The sequence below is a fragment of the Phalangium opilio genome, unplaced genomic scaffold (assembly GCF_054372755.1).
Source record: "Phalangium opilio isolate 3A_F unplaced genomic scaffold, DU_Popi_V2 ptg000360l_1, whole genome shotgun sequence".
Lineage (NCBI taxonomy): Eukaryota > Metazoa > Arthropoda > Arachnida > Opiliones > Phalangiidae > Phalangium > Phalangium opilio.
The window spans coordinates 3,431,356-3,445,810 of record NW_028324230.1 but is presented as its reverse complement, the minus strand read 5'-3'; the positions used below and the strand labels follow the sequence as shown (position 1 = coordinate 3,445,810).

The 14,455-nt window shown below is 34.8% G+C and overlaps 2 non-coding genes and 28 pseudogenes across 2 annotated transcripts; all 30 read left to right on the top strand.

The window, feature by feature from the left end:
• Positions 1-3,754: 3,754 nt before the first annotated feature.
• On the top strand, positions 3,755-3,857 carry LOC149601298 (5S ribosomal RNA; annotated as a pseudogene).
• A 376-nt stretch (positions 3,858-4,233) lies between these two features.
• Positions 4,234-4,336, top strand: LOC149601297 (5S ribosomal RNA; annotated as a pseudogene).
• Positions 4,337-4,458: 122 nt separating this feature from the next.
• Positions 4,459-4,561, top strand: LOC149601296 (5S ribosomal RNA; annotated as a pseudogene).
• Positions 4,562-4,682: 121 nt separating this feature from the next.
• Positions 4,683-4,801, top strand: LOC149601295 (5S ribosomal RNA; annotated as a pseudogene).
• A 377-nt stretch (positions 4,802-5,178) lies between these two features.
• On the top strand, positions 5,179-5,281 carry LOC149601294 (5S ribosomal RNA; annotated as a pseudogene).
• Positions 5,282-5,643: 362 nt separating this feature from the next.
• Positions 5,644-5,761, top strand: LOC149601293 (5S ribosomal RNA; annotated as a pseudogene).
• A 137-nt stretch (positions 5,762-5,898) lies between these two features.
• On the top strand, positions 5,899-6,001 carry LOC149601292 (5S ribosomal RNA; annotated as a pseudogene).
• A 123-nt stretch (positions 6,002-6,124) lies between these two features.
• LOC149601291 (5S ribosomal RNA) lies at positions 6,125-6,243 on the top strand (annotated as a pseudogene).
• A 363-nt stretch (positions 6,244-6,606) lies between these two features.
• On the top strand, positions 6,607-6,725 carry LOC149601290 (5S ribosomal RNA; annotated as a pseudogene).
• A 136-nt stretch (positions 6,726-6,861) lies between these two features.
• On the top strand, positions 6,862-6,964 carry LOC149601289 (5S ribosomal RNA; annotated as a pseudogene).
• Positions 6,965-7,326: 362 nt separating this feature from the next.
• On the top strand, positions 7,327-7,445 carry LOC149601288 (5S ribosomal RNA). The gene has a single exon (XR_016378187.1). It is a non-coding gene; the product is annotated as a 5S ribosomal RNA (ribosomal RNA).
• Positions 7,446-7,580: 135 nt separating this feature from the next.
• Positions 7,581-7,683, top strand: LOC149601287 (5S ribosomal RNA; annotated as a pseudogene).
• A 362-nt stretch (positions 7,684-8,045) lies between these two features.
• Positions 8,046-8,163, top strand: LOC149601286 (5S ribosomal RNA; annotated as a pseudogene).
• A 137-nt stretch (positions 8,164-8,300) lies between these two features.
• LOC149601285 (5S ribosomal RNA) lies at positions 8,301-8,403 on the top strand (annotated as a pseudogene).
• A 123-nt stretch (positions 8,404-8,526) lies between these two features.
• On the top strand, positions 8,527-8,629 carry LOC149601284 (5S ribosomal RNA; annotated as a pseudogene).
• A 122-nt stretch (positions 8,630-8,751) lies between these two features.
• Positions 8,752-8,854, top strand: LOC149601283 (5S ribosomal RNA; annotated as a pseudogene).
• A 361-nt stretch (positions 8,855-9,215) lies between these two features.
• On the top strand, positions 9,216-9,334 carry LOC149601282 (5S ribosomal RNA). The gene has a single exon (XR_016378186.1). It is a non-coding gene; the product is annotated as a 5S ribosomal RNA (ribosomal RNA).
• A 136-nt stretch (positions 9,335-9,470) lies between these two features.
• LOC149601281 (5S ribosomal RNA) lies at positions 9,471-9,573 on the top strand (annotated as a pseudogene).
• A 362-nt stretch (positions 9,574-9,935) lies between these two features.
• On the top strand, positions 9,936-10,053 carry LOC149601280 (5S ribosomal RNA; annotated as a pseudogene).
• Positions 10,054-10,174: 121 nt separating this feature from the next.
• On the top strand, positions 10,175-10,277 carry LOC149601279 (5S ribosomal RNA; annotated as a pseudogene).
• Positions 10,278-10,399: 122 nt separating this feature from the next.
• Positions 10,400-10,518, top strand: LOC149601278 (5S ribosomal RNA; annotated as a pseudogene).
• A 374-nt stretch (positions 10,519-10,892) lies between these two features.
• LOC149601277 (5S ribosomal RNA) lies at positions 10,893-10,995 on the top strand (annotated as a pseudogene).
• A 122-nt stretch (positions 10,996-11,117) lies between these two features.
• On the top strand, positions 11,118-11,236 carry LOC149601276 (5S ribosomal RNA; annotated as a pseudogene).
• Positions 11,237-11,608: 372 nt separating this feature from the next.
• LOC149601275 (5S ribosomal RNA) lies at positions 11,609-11,711 on the top strand (annotated as a pseudogene).
• Positions 11,712-11,832: 121 nt separating this feature from the next.
• On the top strand, positions 11,833-11,950 carry LOC149601274 (5S ribosomal RNA; annotated as a pseudogene).
• Positions 11,951-12,072: 122 nt separating this feature from the next.
• On the top strand, positions 12,073-12,190 carry LOC149601273 (5S ribosomal RNA; annotated as a pseudogene).
• A 347-nt stretch (positions 12,191-12,537) lies between these two features.
• Positions 12,538-12,656, top strand: LOC149601272 (5S ribosomal RNA; annotated as a pseudogene).
• Positions 12,657-13,017: 361 nt separating this feature from the next.
• LOC149601271 (5S ribosomal RNA) lies at positions 13,018-13,135 on the top strand (annotated as a pseudogene).
• Positions 13,136-13,257: 122 nt separating this feature from the next.
• Positions 13,258-13,360, top strand: LOC149601270 (5S ribosomal RNA; annotated as a pseudogene).
• Positions 13,361-13,497: 137 nt separating this feature from the next.
• LOC149601269 (5S ribosomal RNA) lies at positions 13,498-13,600 on the top strand (annotated as a pseudogene).
• Positions 13,601-14,455: the final 855 nt, after the last annotated feature.

Here is a 14,455-nt window from a genome sequence, read left to right as displayed (position 1 = left end):
ACTATTTTCAAATATAACCATTGAAACCACTATTTTTGTACTTTTTGCTTTAATTAAAGCAAATGTAACGATATTCATTCAAAAACCTGTTAAAATTCAATTTTCAATAAGAAATCGTTGTCACTGATTTTGTATCTTGAAGAAAAAACATGCGATTTTTTCGGTACACTTTTGAATGCATTTTTTTCTGGACAAATTTTTGACCGAATTCAGCTTATTTACCTATAAAATACTCATTAAAAGTTATTTCATATCGATAGATCAATAAATAAAAATGAACCTCGATTTTTGATAACATTTGCAAAATCGACGTTTCTCGGCAAAGAGAAGCACATTTTGAGAATTTTTTCACTATTTTCAAATATAACCACTGAAACCACTATTTTTGTACTTTTTGCTTTAATTCAAGCAAATCTAACGATATTCATTCAAAAAACTTAAAATTCAATTTTCAATAAGAAATCGTTGTCACGGATTTTGTATCTTGAAGAAAAAAAACATGCGATTTTTTCGGTACGCTTTTTAATGCATTTTTTTCTGGACAAAAGTTTGACCGAATTCAGCTTACTTACCTATAAAATACTCATTAAAAGTGATTTCATATCGATTGATCAATAAATAAAAATGTTACTCGATTTTTAATAACATTTTCAAAATCGACGTTTCTCGGCGAGAGAAGCACATTTTGAAAATTTTTTAACTATTTTCAAATATAACCACTGAAACCACTATTTTTGTACTTTTTGCTCTAATTCAAGCAAATATAACGATATTCATTCAAAATCTGTTAAAATTCAATTTTCAATAACAAAACGTTGTGACGGATTTTGTATCTTGAAGAAAAAAACATGCGATTTTTTCGGTACAATTTTTAATGCATTTTTTTCTGGACAAATGTTTGACCGAATTCAGCTTATTTACCTATAAAATACTCATTTAAAGTGATTTCATATCAATTGATCAATAAATAAAAATGTACCTCGATTTTTAATAACATTTGCAAAATCAACGTTTCTCGGCGAGAGAAGCACATTTTGAGAATTTTTTCACTATTTTCAAATATAACCACTGAAACTATTATTTTTGTACTTTTTGCTTTAATTCAATCAAATGTAACGATATTCATTCAAAAACTGTTCAAATTCAATTTTCAATGAGAAATCGTTGTCATGAATTTTGAATCTTGAAGAAAAAAACATGCGATTTTTTTGGTACACTTTTGAATGCATTTTTTTTCTGGACAAATGTTTGACCGAATTCAGCTTATTTACCTATAAAATACTCATTAAAAGTGATTTTAAATCGATTGATCAATAAATAAAAATGTACCTCGATTTTTAATAACATTTGCAAAATCGACGTTTCTCGGCCAGAGAAGCACATTTTGAGAATTTTTTCACTATTTTCAAATATAACCACTGAAACCACTATTTTTGTACTTTTTGCTCTAATTCAAGCAAATATAACGATATTCATTCAAAATCTGTTAAAATTCAATTTTCAATAACAAAACGTTGTGACGGATTTTGTATCTTGAAGAAAAAAACATGCGATTTTTTCGGTACACTTTTTAATGCATTTTTTTCTGGACAAATGTTTGACCGAATTCAGCTTATTTACCTATAAAATACTCATTTAAAGTGATTTCATATCAATTGATCAATAAATAAAAATGTACCTCGATTTTTAATAACATTTGCAAAATCAACGTTTCTCGGCCAGAGAAGCACATTTTGAGAATTTTTTCACTATTTTCAAATATAACCACTGAAACCACTATTTTTGTACTTTTTGCTTTAATTAAAGCGAATGTAACGATATTCATTCAAAAAACTGTTAAAATTCAATTTTCAATAAGTAATCGTTGTCACGAATTTTGTATCTTGAAGAAAAAAAAACATGCGATTTTTTCGTTACTCTTTTTAATGCATTTTTTTCTGGACAAATTTTTGACCGAATTCAGCTTATTTACCTATAAAATACTCATTAAAAGTGATTTCATATCGATGATCAATAAATAAAAATGTACCTCGATTTTTAATAACATTTTGAAAATCGACGTTTCTCGGCCAGAGAAAAACATTTTGAGAATTTTTTCACTATTTAAAATATAACCACTGAAACCATAATTTTTGTACTTTTTGCTTTAATTCAAGCAAATGTAACGATATTCATTCAAAAAACGGTTGAAATTAAATTTTCAATAAGAAATCGATGTCACGGATTTTTTATCTCGAAGAAAAAAAGATGCAATTTTTTTGGTACAATTTTGAATGCATTTTTTTCTCGACAAATTTTTGACCGAATTCAGATTATTTACCTATAAAATACTCATTAAAAGTGATTTCATATCGATGATCAATAAATAAAAATGTACCTCGATTTTTAATAACATTTGCAAAATCGACGTTTTTCGGCCAGAGAAGCACAATTTGATTTTTTTTTCACTATTTTCAAATATAACCATTGAAACCACTATTTTTGTACTTTTTGCTTTAATTAAAGCAAATGTAACGATATTCATTCAAAAAACTGTTAAAATTCAATTTTCAATAAGAAATCGTTGTCACTGATTTTGTATCTTGAAGAAAAAACATGCGATTTTTTCGGTACACTTTTGAATGCATTTTTTTCTGGACAAATTTTTGACCGAATTCAGCTTATTTACCTATAAAATACTCATTAAAAGTGATTTAAAATCGATTGATCAATAAATAAAAATGTACCTCGATTTTTAATAACATTTGCAAAATCGACGTTTCTCGGCCAGAGAAGCACATTTTGAGAATTTTTTCACTATTTTCAAATATAACCACTGAAACCACTATTTTTGTACTTTTTGCTTTAATTAAAGCAAATGTTACAATATTCATTCAAAAAACTGTTAAAATTCAATTTTCAATAAGAAATCGTTGTCACGGATTTTGTATCTTGGAGAAAAAAACATGCGATTTTTTCTGTACACTTTTTAATGCATTTTTTTCTGGACAAATTTTTGACCGAATTCAGCTTATTTACCTATAAAATACTCATTAAAAGTTATTTCATATCGATAGATCAATAAATAAAAATGAACCTCGATTTTTGTTAACATTTGCAAAATCGACGTTTCTCGGCAAAGAGAAGCACATTTTGAGAATTTTTTCACTATTTTCAAATATAACCACTGAAACCACTATTTTTGTACTTTTTGCTTTAATTCAAGCAAATCTAACGATATTCATTCAAAAAACTTAAAATTCAATTTTCAATAAGAAATCGTTGTCACGGATTTTGTATCTTGAAGAAAAAAAACATGCGATTTTTTCGGTACGCTTTTTAATGCATTTTTTTCTGGACAAAAGTTTGACCGAATTCAGCTTACTTACCTATAAAATACTCATTAAAAGTGATTTCATATCGATTGATCAATAAATAAAAATGTACCTCGATTTTTGATAACATTTGCAAAATCGACGTTTCTCGGCAAAGAGAAGCACATTTTGAGAATTTTGTCACTATTTTCAAATATAACCACTGAAACCACTATTTTTGTACTTTTTGCTTTAATTCGAGCAAATCTAACGATATTCATTCAAAAAACTGTTGAAATTCAATTTTCAATAAGTAATCGTTGTCACGGATTTTGTATCTTGAAGAAAAAAAACATGCGATTTTTTCGGTACACTTTTTAATGTATTTTTTTCTGGACAAATTTTTGACCGAATTAATTTGTCTCACTTAGTTTAAATTCGAATAATTAACTAGCACTCTCGGCAACGGCCATATCACGCTGAAAACACCGGTTCTCGTCCGATCACCGAAGTTAAGCAGCGTCGAGCGCAGTCAGTACTTGGAAACTCTGCGTGCCGTTGGCTTTTTCACTTTGTTTCCTCTTTTAAATTCCACCAGATATGAAAAAAGCAAACATATCTTCTTTTTGTTATTGTTTTATAAAGATGAAGGTTAATTAAATTCAAATTATTAACTAGCACTCTCGGCAACGGCCATATCACGCTAAATACACCGGTTCTCCTCCGATCAGGAAGTTAAGCAGCGTCGAGCGCAGTCAGTACCTGGGAGGGAGACCACTTACGAACACTGCGTGCCGTTGGTTTTTTCACTTTTTTCTCCACATTTAAATTCCAATAGATTTCAAAAAAGCAAACATATTTTCTTTTTGTTATTGTTTTAAAAAGACGAAGGTTAATTTGTCTCACTTAATTCAAATTCGAATTATTAACTAGCACTCTCGGCAACGGCCATATCACGCTGAAAAAAACGGTTCTCGTCCGATCACCGAAGTTAAGCAGCGTCGAGCGCAGTCAGTACTTGGGAATACTGCGTGCCGTTGGCTTTTTCCTTTTTGTTTCCGCTTTTAAATCCCACCAGATATGAAAAAACCAAACATATCTTCTTTTTGTTATTGTTTTATAAAAATAAGAGTTAATTAAATTCAAATTATTAAATAGCACTTTCGCTAACGGCCATATCACGCTGAATACACCGGTTCTCGTCCGATCACCGAAGTTAAGCAGCGTCGAGCGCAGTCAGTACTTGGAAACTCTTCGTGCCGTTGGCTTTTTCACTTTTGTTTCCTCTTTTAAATTCCACCAGATATGAAAAAGCAAACATATCTTCTTTTTGTTATTGTTTTATAAAGATGAAGGTTAATTAAATTCAAATTATTAAATAGCACACTCGGCAACGGCTATTTCACGCTGAAAACACCGGTTCTCATCCGATCGCCGAAGTTAAGCAGCGTCGAGCGCAGTCAGTACTTGGGAGGGAGACCACTTAGGAACACAGCGTGCCGTTGGCTTTTTCACTTTTTTTTCCTCTTTTAAATTCCAATAGATTTCAAAAAAGCAAACATATTTTCTTTTTGTTATTGTTTTAAAAAGATGAAGGTTAATTTGTCTCACTTAATTTAAATTCGAATTATTAACTAGCACTCTCGGCAACGGCCATATCACGCTGAAAAAAACGGTTCTCGTCCGATCACCGAAGTTAAGCAGCGTCGAGCGCAGTCAGTACTTGGGAATACTGCGTGCCGTTGGATTTTTCCTTTTTGTTTCATCTTTTAAATTCCACCAGATATGAAAATAGCAAACTTATTTTCTTTTTGTTTTTGTTTTAAAAAGATGAAGGTTAATTTGTCTCACTTAATTTAAATTCGAATTATTATCTAGCACTCTCGGCAACGGCCATATCACGCTGAAAACACCGGTTCTCGTCCGATCACCGAAGTTAAGCAGCGTCGAGCGCAGTCAGTACTTGGAAACTCTGCGTGCCGTTGGCTTTTTCACTTTTGTTTCCTCTTTTAAATTCCACCAGATATGAAAAAAGCAAACATATCTTCGTTTTCTTATTGTTTTATAAAGATGAAGGTTAATTAAATTCAAATTATTAACTAGCACTCTCGGCAACAACCATATCACGCTGAATACACCGGTTCTCCTCCGATCAGGAAGTTAAGCAGCGTCAAGCGCAGTCAGTACTTGGGAGGGAGACCACTTAGGAACACTGCGGGCCGTTGGCTTTTTCACTTTTATTTCCTCTTTTAAATTCCACCAGATATGAAAAAAGCAAACATATCTTCTTTTTGTTATTGTTTTATAAAGATGAAGGTTAATTAAATTCAAATTATTAACTAGCACTCACGGCAACGGCCATATCACGCTGAACACACCGGTTCTCCTCCGATCAGGAAGTTAAGCAGCGTCGAGCGCAGTAAGTACCTGGGAGGGAGACCACTTACGAACACTGCGTGCCGTTGGTTTTTTCACTTTTTCCTCCACATTTAAATTCCAATAGATTTCAAAAAAGCAAACATATTTTCTTTTTGTTATTGTTTTAAAAAGACGAAGGTTAATTTGTCTCACTTAATTCAAATTCGAATTATTAACTAGCACTCTCGGCAACGGCCATATCACGCTGAAAAAAACGGTTCTCGTCCGATCACCGAAGTTAAACAGCGTCGAGCGCAGTCAGTACTTGGGAATACTGCGTGCCGTTGGCTTTTTCCTTTTTGTTTCCGCTTTTAAATCCCACCAGATATGAAAAAACCAAACATATCTTCTTTTTGTTATTGTTTTTATAAATATGAAGGTAAATTAAATTCGAATTATTAACTAGCACTCTCGGCAACGGCCATATCACGCTGAAAACACCGGTTCTCGTCCGATCACCGACGTTAAGCAGCGTCGAGCGCAGTCAGTTCTTGGGAGGGAGACCACTTAGGAACACTGCGTGCCGTTGGTTTTTTCACTTTTTTCTCCACTTTTAAATTCCAATAGATTTCAAAAAAGCAAACATATTTTCTTTTTGTTATTGTTTTAAAAAGATGAAGGTTAATTTGTCTCACTTAATTTAAATTCGAATTATTAACTAGCACTCTCGGCAACGGCCATATAGCGCATGAAAAAAACGGTTCTCGTCCGATCACCGAAGTTAAGCAGCGTCGAGCGCAGTCAGTACTTGGGAATACTGCGTGCCGTTGGATTTTTCCTTTTTGTTTCCTCTTTTAAATTCCACCAGATATGAAAAAAGCAAACATATCTTCTTTTTGTTATTGTTTTATAAAAATGAAAGTTAATTAAATTCAAATTATTAAATAGCACTCTCGGCAACGGCCATATCACGCTGAATACACCGGTTATCGTACGATCACCGAAGTTAAGCAGCGTCGAGCGCAGTCAGTACGTGGGAGGGAGACCACTTAGGAACACTGCGTGCCGTTGGCTTTTTCACTTTTTTTCCTCTTTTAAATTCCAATAGATATGAAAAAAGCAAACATATTTTCTTTATGTTATTGTTTTAAAATGATGAAGGTTAATTTGTCTCACTTAATTTAAATTTGAATTATTAACTAGCACTCTCGGCAACGGCCATATCACGCTGAAAACACCGGTTCTCGTCCGATCACCGAAGTTAAGCAGCGTCGAGCGCAGTCAGTACTTGGAAACTCTGCGTGCCGTTGGCTTTTAATTTTTTTTTTCCTCTTTCAAATTCCAATAGATATGAAAAAAGCAAACATATTTTCTTTTTGTTATTGTTTTAAAAAGATGAAGGTTAATTTGTCTCACTTAATTTAAATTCGAATTATTATCTAGCACTCTCGGAAACGGCCATATCACGCTGAAAACACCGGTTCTCGTACGATCACCGATTTTAAGCAGCGTCGAGCTTAGTCAGTACTTGGAAACTCTGCGTGCCGTTGGCTTTTTCACATTTGTTTCCTCTTTTAAATTCCACCAGATATGAAAAAAGCAAACATATCTTCTTTTTGTTATTGTTTTATAAAGATGAAGGTTAATTAAATTCAATTTATTAAATAGCACACTGGGCAACGGCCATTTCACGCTGAAAACACCGGTTCTCGTCCGATCACCGAAGTTAAGCAGCGTCGAGCGCAGTCAGTACTTGGGAGGGAGACCACTTAAGAACACTGCGTGCCGTTGGCTTTTTCACTTTTTTCCTCTTTTAAATTCCAATAGATATGAAAAAAGCAAACATATTTTATTTATGTTATTGTTTTAAAATGATGAAGGTTAATTTGTCTCACTTAATTTAAATTTGAATAATTAACTAGCACTCTCGGCAACGGCCATATCACGCTGAAAACACCGGTTCTCCTCCGATCACCGAAGTTAAGCAGCGTCGAGCGCAGTCAGTACTTGGAAACTCTGCGTGCCGTTGGCTTTTTCACTTTTGTTTCCTCTTTTAAATTCCACCAGATATGAAAAAAGCAAACATATCTTCTTTTTCTTATTGTTTTATAAAGATGAAGGTTAATTAAATTCAAATTATTAACTAGCACTCTCGGCAACAACCATATCACGCTGAATACACCGGTTCTCCTCCGATCAGGAAGTTAAGCAGGGTCAAGCGCAGTCAGTACTTGGGAGGGAGACCACTTAGGAACACTGCGGGCCGTTGGCTTTTTCACTTTTATTTCCTCTTTTAAATTCCACCAGATATGAAAAAAGCAAACATATCTTCTTTTTGTTATTGTTTTATAAAGATGAAGGTTAATTAAATTCAAATTATTAACTAGCACTCACGGCAACGGCCGTATCACGCTGAACACACCGGTTCTCCTCCGATCAGGAAGTTAAGCAGCGTCGAGCGCAGTAAGTACCTGGGAGGGAGACCACTTACGAACACTGCGTGCCGTTGGTTTTTTCACTTTTTCCTCCACATTTAAATTCCAATAGATTTCAAAAAAGCAAAAATATTTTCTTTTTGTTATTGTTTTAAAAAGACGAAGGTTAATTTGTCTCACTTAATTCAAATTCGAATTATTAACTAGCACTCTCGGCAACGGCCATATCACGCTGAAAAAAACGGTTCTCGTCCGATCACCGAAGTTAAACAGCGTCGAGCGCAGTCAGTACTTGGGAATACTGCGTGCCGTTGGCTTTTACCTTTTTGTTTCCGCTTTTAAATCCCACCAGATATGAAAAAACCAAACATATCTTCTTTTTGTTATTGTTTTTATAAATATGAAGGTAAATTAAATTCGAATTATTAACTAGCACTCTCGGCAACGGCCATATCACGCTGAAAACACCGGTTCTCGTCCGATCACCGACGTTAAGCAGCGTCGAGCGCAGTCAGTTCTTGGGAATACTGCGTGCCGTTGGATTTTTCCTTTTTGTTTCCTCTTTTAAATTCCACCAGATATGAAAAAAGCAAACATATCTTCTTTTTGTTATTGTTTTATAAAAATGAAAGTTAATTAAATTTGAATTATTAACTAGCACTCTCGGCAACGGCCATATCACGCTGAAAACACCGGTTCTCGTCCGATCACCGAAGTTAAGCAGCGTCGAGCGCAGTCAGTACTTGGAAACTCTGCGTGCCGTTGGCTTTTAATTTTTTTTTCCTCTTTTAAATTCCAATAGATATGAAAAAAGCAAACATATTTTCTTTTTGTTATTGTTTTAAAAAGATGAAGGTTAATTTGTCTCACTTAATTTAAATTCGAATTATTATCTAGCACTCTCGGAAACGGCCATATCACGCTGAAAACACCGGTTCTCGTACGATCACCGATTTTAAGCAGCGTCGAGCGCAGTCAGTACTTGGAAACTCTGCGTGCCGTTGGCTTTTTCACATTTGTTTCCTCTTTTAAATTCCACCAGATATGAAAAAAGCAAACATATCTTCTTTTTGTTATTGTTTTATAAAGATGAAGGTTAATTAAATTCAATTTATTAAATAGCACACTGGGCAACGGCCATTTCACGCTGAAAACACCGGTTCTCGTCCGATCACCGAAGTTAAGCAGCGTCGAGCGCAGTCAGTACTTGGGAGGGAGACCACTTAAGAACACTGCGTGCCGTTGGCTTTTTCACTTTTTTTCCTCTTTTAAATTCCAATAGATATGAAAAAAGCAAACATATTTTATTTATGTTATTGTTTTAAAATGATGAAGGTTAATTTGTCTCACTTAATTTAAATTTGAATAATTAACTAGCACTCTCGGCAACGGCCATATCACGCTGAAAACACCGGTTCTCGTCCGATCACCGAAGTTAAGCAGCGTCGAGCGCAGTCAGTACTTGGAAACTCTGCGTGCCGTTGGCTTTTTCACTTTTTTTTCCTCTTTTAAATTCCAATAGATATGAAAAAAGCAAACATATTTTATTTATGTTATTGTTTTAAAATGATGATGGTTAATTTGTCTCGCTTAATTTAAATTTGAATAATTAACTAGCACTCTCGGCAACGGCCATATCACGCTGAAAAAAACGGTTCTCGTCCGAACACCGAAGTTAAGCAGCTTCGAGCGCAGTCAGTACTTGGGAATACTGCGTGCCGTTGGATTTTTCCTTTTTGTTTCCTCTTTTAAGTTCCACCAGATATGAAAAAAGCAAACATATCTTCTTTTTGTTATTGTTTTATAAAGATGAAGGTTAATTAAATTCAAATTATTAACTAGCACTTTCGGCAACGGCCATATCACGCTGAACACACCGGTTCTCCTCCGATCAGGAAGTTAAGCAGCGTCGAGCGCAGTCAGTACTTGGGAGGGAGACCACTTACGAACACTGCGGGCCGTTGGCTTTTTCACTTTTATTTCCTCTTTAAAATTCCACCAGATATGAAAAAACCAAACATATCTTCTTTTTGATATTTTTAATAAAGACGAAAGTTAATTAAATTCAAATTATTAAATAGCACTTTCGCTAACGGCCATATCACGCTGAAAACACCGGTTCTCGTCCGATCTCCGAAGTTAAGCAGCGTCGAGCGCAGTCAGTACTTGGAAACTCTTCGTGCCGTTGGCTTTTTCACTTTTGTTTCCTCTTTTAAATTCCACCAGATATGAAAAAAGCAAACATATCTTCTTTTTGTTATTGTTTTATAAAGATGAAGGTTAATTAAATTCAAATTATTAAATACCACACTCGGCTACGGCTATTTCACGCTGAAAACACCAGTTCTCCTCCGATCGCCGAAGTTAAGCAGCGTCGAGCGCAGTCAGTACTTGGGAGGGAGACCACTTAGGAACACTGCGTGCCGTTGGCTTTTTCACTTTTTTTTCCTCTTTTAAATTCCAATAGATTTCAAAAAAGCAAACATATTTTCTTTTTGTTATTGTTTTAAAAAGATGAAGGTTAATTTGTCTCACTTAATTTAAATTCGAATTATTAACTAGCACTCTCGGCAACGGCCATATCACGCTGAAAAAAACGGTTCTCGTCCGATCACCAAAGTTAAGCAGCGTCGAGCACAGTCAGTACTTGGGAATACTGCGTGCCGTTGGATTTTTCCTTTTTGTTTCATCTTTTAAATTCCACCAGATATGAAAATAGCAAACTTATTTTCTTTTTTTTTTTTTAGAAAGATGAAGGTTAATTTGTCTCACTTAATTTAAATTCGAATTATTATCTAGCACTCTCCGCAACGGCCATATCACGCTGAAAACACCGGTTCTCGTCCGATCACCGAAGTTAAGCAGCGTCGAGCGCAGTCAGTACTTGGAAACTCTGCGTGCCGTTGGCTTTTTCACTTTTGTTTCCTCTTTTAAATTCCACCAGATATGAAAAAAGCAAACATATCTTCTTTTTGTTATTGTTTTATAAAGATGAAGGTTAATTAAATTCAAATTATTAAATACCACACTCGGCAACGGCTATTTCACGCTGAAAACACCAGTTCTCCTCCGATCGCCGAAGTTAAGCAGCGTCGAGCGCAGTCAGTACTTGGGAGGGAGACCACTTAGGAACACTGCGTGCCGTTGGCTTTTTCACTTTTTTTTCCTCTTTTAAATTCCAATAGATTTCAAAAAAGCAAACATATTTTCTTTTTGTTATTGTTTTAAAAAGATGAAGGTTAATTTGTCTCATTTAATTTAAATTCGAATTATTAACTAGCACTCTCGGCAACGGCCATATCACGCTGAAAAAAACGGTTCTCGTCCGATCACCGAAGTTAAGCAGCGTCGAGCGCAGTCAGTACTTGGGAATACTGCGTGCCGTTGGATTTTTCCTTTTTGTTTCATCTTTTAAATTCCACCAGATATGAAAATAGCAAACTTATTTTTTTTTTTGTTTTAAAAAGATGAAGGTTAATTTGTCTCACTTAATTTAAATTCGAATTATTATCTAGCACTCTCGGCAAGGGCCATATCACGCTGAAAACACCGGTTCTCGTCCGATCACCGAAGTTAAGCAGCGTCGAGCGCAGTCAGTACTTGGAAACTCTGCGTGCCGTTGGCTTTTTCACTTTTGTTTCCTCTTTTAAATTCCACCAGATATGAAAAAAGCAAACATATCTTCTTTTGTTATTGTTTTATAAACATGAAGGTTAATTAAATTCAAATTATTAACTAGCACTCTCGACAACGGCCATATCACGCTGAATACACCGGTTCTCCTCCGATCAGGAAGTTAAGCAGCGTCGAGCGCAGACAGTACTTGGGAGGGAGACCACTTAGGAACACTGCGGGCCGTTGGCTTTTTCACTTTTATTTCCTCTTTTAAATTCCACCAGATATGAAAAAAGCAAACATATCTTCTTTTTGTTATTGTTTTATAAAGATGAAGGTTAATTAAATTCAAATTATTAAATAGCACTCTCGGCAACGGCCATATCACGCTGAACACACCGGTTCTCCTCCGATCAGGAAGTTAAGCAGCGTCGAGCGCAGTTAGTACCTGGGAGGGAGACCACTTACGAACACTGCGGGCCGTTGGCTTTTTCACTTTTATTTCCTCTTTTAAATTCCACCAGATATGAAAAAACCAAACATATCTTCTTTTTGATATTGTTTAATAAAGACGAAAGTTAATTAAATTCAAATTATTAAATAGCACTTTCGCTAACGGCCTTATCACGCTGAAAACACCGGTTCTCGTCCGATCTCCGAAGTTAAGCAGCGTCGAGCGCAGTCAGTACTTGGAAACTCTTCGTGCCGTAGGCTTTTTCACTTTTGTTTCCTCTTTTAAATTCCACCAGATATGAAAAAAGCAAACATATCTTCTTTTTGTTATTGTTTTATAAAGATGAAGGTTAATTAAATTCAAATTATTAAATAGCACACTCGGCAACGGCTATTTCACGCTGAAAACACCAGTTCTCCTCCGATCGCCGAAGTTAAGCAGCGTCGAGCGCAGTCAGTACTTGGGAGGGAGACCATTTAGGAACACTGCGTGCCGTTGGCTTTTTCACTTTTTTTTCCTCTTTTAAATTCCAATAGATTTCAAAAAAGCAAACATATTTTCTTTTTGTTATTGTTTTAAAAAGATGAAGGTTAATTTGTCTCACTTAATTTAAATTCGAATTATTAACTAGCACTCTCGGCAACGGCCATATCACGCTGAAAAAAACGGTTCTCGTCCGATCACCGAAGTTAAGCAGCGTCGAGCGCAGTCAGTACTTGGAAACTCTGCGTGCCGTTGGCTTTTTCACTTTTGTTTCCTCTTTTAAATTCCACCAGATATGAAAAAGCAAACATATCTTCTTTTTGTTATTGTTTTATAAAGATGAAGGTTAATTAAATTCAAATTATTAACTAGCACTCTCGGCAACGGCCATATCACGCTGAACACACCGGTTCTCCTCCGATCAGGAAGTTAAGCAGCGTCGAGCGCAGTCAGTACCTGGGAGGGAGACCACTTACGAACACTGCGGGCCGTTGGCTTTTTCACTTTTATTTCCTCTTTTAAATTCCACCAGATATGAAAAAACCAAACATATCTTCTTTTTGATATTGTTTAATAAAGACGAAAGTTAATTAAATTCAAATTATTAAATAGCACTTTCGCTAACGGCCTTATCACGCTGAAAACACCGGTTCTCGTCCGATCTCCGAAGCTAAGCAGCGTCGAGCGCAGTCAGTACTTGGAAACTCTTCGTGCCGTTGGCTTTTTCACTTTTGTTTCCTCTTTTAAATTCCACCAGATATGAAAATAGCAAACTTATTTTCTTTTTGTTTTTGTTTTAAAAAGATGAAGGTTAATTTGTCTCACTTAATTTAAATTCGAATTATTATCTAGCACTCTCGGCAACGGCCATATCACGCTGAAAACACCGGTTCTCGTCCGATCACCGAAGTTAAGCAGCGTCGAGCGCAGTCAGTACTTGGAAACTCTGCGTGCCGTTGGCTTTTTCACTTTTGTTTCCTCTTTTAAATTCCACCAGATATGAAAAAAGCAAACATATCTTCTTTTTACCAATATTACTACAACAGCCAAAAAAAATAAGGAATCTGAAAAATGGCTTTTCTTACCTTATTACAAGGGATTTAATGAAACCCTTCAGAGGAAGTTAAGACCTTTTAATATTAAAATTATTAACAAAAAAGCTAAGGATTTAAGGAGTGCCTTAGTTAAATGGGAATCGGAATCTGATAGAGATAAAGTTGATATTTTAAATACTTCGGGCATAATTTATAAAATTGAATGTAAAACCTGTAATAAGGTTTACATCGGGGAGACAGAAAGAAAACTACTTGATAGAGTCAAGGAACATAAAAGAGATGTCAAAAACAAAACAGAAACAAATGCCATATTTGTTCATCTAAAATTTAATAATTCACACCAGATTAATTGGGATAATATCTCTATTTTGGCTAAAGAAAAGGATTATTTTAAACGTAAAATTACTGAAAGCATATTTATAAAAAAATTTAAACATAACAATTTTAATTTAGAAGCCGGAATCTCCTTAAAAAATAATTGGAACATTAATAACCTATTAAAATATAAAAATAAAAATAAATAAATTCCCGCGCCAACCTGGCACCCTCTAGATGTAAATAATCTCCTAGGGATAAAATGTTATACTCCCCCTCCTTTTTTAGATATATTGTTTTTTAGTTTTTTAGTGTATAGCTTATTAATGTGAAACTCACTATGGTTCACCAGACTGAACGACGAGCCGCGGCTCGAAACTTCTCATTTTTAATTTGGATGTTTTAAATAAATTATTATTTAACTCTAATTACACGTGGTTTATCTCC